Genomic DNA, 3,618 nt, shown 5'->3' with positions numbered 1-3,618 from the left:
GCATGAAACTAGCTCCTGTCCTTCTTCCTCCTCCTCTTCCTCATTGTCACCCAATCCACGTTGGGATGAGATGAGGCTTGGCTGTGTGTAATCACCCTGTATGGTTCCTTGCTCCATCTCATCGTGCTCCGCCTGCAATGCATCCTCTTTGATTGTGAGCAGAGAGCGTTTCAGAAGACAGAGAAGCGGGATGGTGATGCTAATTATGGCGTCATCGCCGCTCAACATCTTGGTGGAGTCCTCAAAGTTTTGGAGGATGGTACATATGTCTGACAACCATGTCCACTCCTGAGGTCTTGTGTGTGGAGTCTGAACTGAATACCGATGGCCTTGTTGATGCTGGTACTCAACAACTGCCCTCTTCTGCTCACAAATCCTTCCCAACATCTGCAGTGTAGAGTTCCAACACGTGGGGAAATCATACACCAGTCTGTGAGCTGGAAGCTGCAAATGCTGCTGAAACACGGCAAGGGTGGCGGAAGCTGTAGCTGACTTTCTAAAATGGGCACACAGGCGGCGTACTTTAATAAGCAAATCCGGCAGCTCCGGGTAGGATTTGAGAAACCGCTGAACCACGTACCATGGTACGTGTGTGAGCTCGCCTCACCACCAGGTTCCGGCCATTGTCACACACGACCATGCCTGGCTGTAGGTTCAGCGGTGTGAGCCACAGATCTGCCTGCTCTTTCAGAGCTGTCCACAGCTATTCAGCATTGTGCGGTTTGTCACCTAAGCATATTAGCTTCAGCACAGCCTGTTGCCACTTGGCCGAGGCAGTGCTGCAGTGCTTCCAGCTTTTGACTGATGTGGTCATTTCGGAGATGGAGGCTGAAGAGGGGGAGGAGGCTGAGGAGGATGAGGTGCAGGAGCTGTAGACTCTGATTGACCTAGGGCCCGCAATCCTTGGCGTCGGGAGGACGTGTTCCGTCCCAGGTCCGACTGGGTCCCGGCTTTCACTATGTTAACCCAGTGTGCCACCAGCGAGATGTACCGCCCCTGCCCACAAGCACTTGTCCACGTGTCCGTGGTTAGGTGGACTTTCCCGGTAACTGCGTTGTTGAGGGCACGGCTAATGTTTTTGGACACGTGTTTGTGTAATGCAGGGACAGCACACCGGGAGAAATAGTGGCGGCTGGGGACCGAGTACCGAGGGACGGCTGCCGCTATCAGGTTGCGGAATGCTTCAGTCTCCATGAGTCTAAAAGGCAACATTTCGAGCGCAAGCAGTCATGAAATGTGAGAATTTAGTAGTGTGGCCTGTGGGGCATTGGCTGCATATTTGCGTTTCAAGGACTGGGGTATGGACAGCTGAACACTGCGCTGGGACAAGGACATGGACGTGCTTCCTGATGCTGCTACTTGAGAGTGCGCAATGACAGGGCAGGGCTGGAAGCATCTTCGCATGCACCATGGACATGGGATTGACTTCCATGCGCAACAGCGGAAGAAGCAATGGTGCCACCTGCAGACACTGTTCCTGGACCCTGGGGTTCGGCCCACAAAGTCGGGTGCTTTGCTGCCATGTGCCTGATCATGCTGGTGGTGGTCAGGCTGGTCATTTTGCCATTCCTGCGGATGCTGGCCTGGCAGGTGGTGCAAATGGCCTTTTTGAGGTTATTGGCAGAGTCTTTAAAAAACAACCAGACTCGGGAAGACCTGACAGTTGTACTGGCAACTTCCTTCGTGTTGGTGTTACGGGGAACGGTTCCCTGCCTTCTGTCTGCGGCCACCACACTGCTTCTTCCTGCCTGTTGGGGTGCTCTGCCTCCCTCCCCCTGTGTGCTGCTGTCCTCGCTCTGCATGTCCTCCTGCCACGTTGGGTCAGTTACTATATCATCCACCACCTCATCTTCCACTTCCGCACCCTGGTCCTCCTCCTGACTTTCTGGCAATTGTGTCTCATCATCATCCACCTCTTGTGACACTTTCCCACCATCGCCTTCGTGTGTCCGTGGCTGCTCAAATATTTTGGCATCGCTACACGCGATCTTCTCTTGCCCTGCTTCAAGTGAACCGGGCGAGAGGCCCGAATCTATAAATGGAAAAGTGAACATCTCTTCAGAGTGTCCAAGTGTGGGATCAGTTGTCTCCAGGCACTCGGCATTGTGGGAGGAAGGAGGATCAGGGTGAGGAATATGCGGTCCAGACTCACGGCTACTGAGACTTGACCGTGTGGAAGACAGGGTGGTGGTGGTGGTGGCTAAGTGACTGGAAGCATTATCTGCTATCCAACCAACAACCTTTTGACACTGCTCTGGGTTCAATAGTGGTGTGCTGCGGTCCCTTAGGAATTGGGACAGGAATGTCAGGCGAGAAGATGTGGGTGTTTCTTGTGGCACAATTTCTGCTTGCCCACGGCCTTGTCCTCGGCCTCTGCATGCATCATCACCATCACGTCCAGTTCCCTGTCCCTTTCCACGTGCCTTGCCCATTTTAAATGGAGGACAGTATCTTCCACGCTCACTACAAATGACTGAGTTTGGAGCGAACTTATATGTGATCCGTGTGACGGATAAAACAGAGTTTTAAATACCTGACCTGTAGGTAAGTAGTTTGAACAGCAAACTGGTGTGAATTGCTTCACTGACACACTGAAATTTTTTTTTAATGGAGGCCAGAAATGGCAGTATTTTCTGACCACGTATATGTGATCCGTGTGACGGAGAAAACACAGTTTTAAATAGCTGGATTTCTAGTGCTGTAATATGGAAAAGACCTGGCTGTATTCTGCAGTGACAACAAGCAAATGGCCCAGAAAAACGGTGTTCTCTGGATTGCTTTTTAGGAAAATAATGAGGATTAAGATCCCCAAAAAATTATTCCTGGCCCCTGAGACCTGGACCTTTGTATAGAAATATCTAACAGCAGCAGAAGGCTGAATTGGAATGGAGCCTCTTGTGCTATATGCACTGCAGTCTGCTATATACCCTGCCTGCCTGCCTATATACACTGCCTGCTTGATATCGCTGGAGATGGATTAGTTAGTCCTCAAAAGGACTGTTAGTTAAGATGGATATGTGTAATGTACGATGTTTCTCCCTACACTACCTAATACACAAGCAAATCTTTCCCTGACACAGCAGCAGCTCTCCCTACACTGCCTGATTCCGGAGTGACTGTGACAAACATGGCGGCGCCAGGTCTGATATAGACCCGATGACGCTGTGCGGCCATCCAATCACTGTAATGCCACACCCAACATGGCTACGGCATTACAGTGAGTGGCAGGCAATCCCTGCATGTTGATTGGCGCTCTAAAGAGCGCCAAGCATGCAGGGAGGGGAGCCAAGCTCCCATCGAGCAACCCCGGAAATACTCGGCGAGCATCCGAGCATCTTGAGCAGTGAGATGCTCGGGTGAGCACCGAGCAGTAGCGAGCATGCTCGCTCATCACTAGTGCTATCCATTAAACCCACTGATAGTACTCGTCTGATTTCTTTGGTTGGGTGCATGAGCCCTTATAGTAAGTCCAGCCTATTTTTATTATTTTTAAGATTGGATGGTTCACTTTAAGTCTGATTTGCATAAGTCAGAGAAATATTTACTGAGCACCATCGAATTGCTGCATGTATCCTCGTCAATATGTCTGCACAATAGAATCCAATTACTTTGAGCTGA

The sequence above is a fragment of the Phyllobates terribilis genome, unplaced genomic scaffold, assembly GCF_046119375.1.
Source record: "Phyllobates terribilis strain yellow unplaced genomic scaffold, ASM4611937v1 Scaffold_3__8_contigs__length_932513732, whole genome shotgun sequence".
NCBI lineage: Eukaryota > Metazoa > Chordata > Amphibia > Anura > Dendrobatidae > Phyllobates > Phyllobates terribilis.
The sequence above is the reverse complement of the archived record's forward strand: the minus strand, read 5'-3'. Positions refer to the sequence as shown.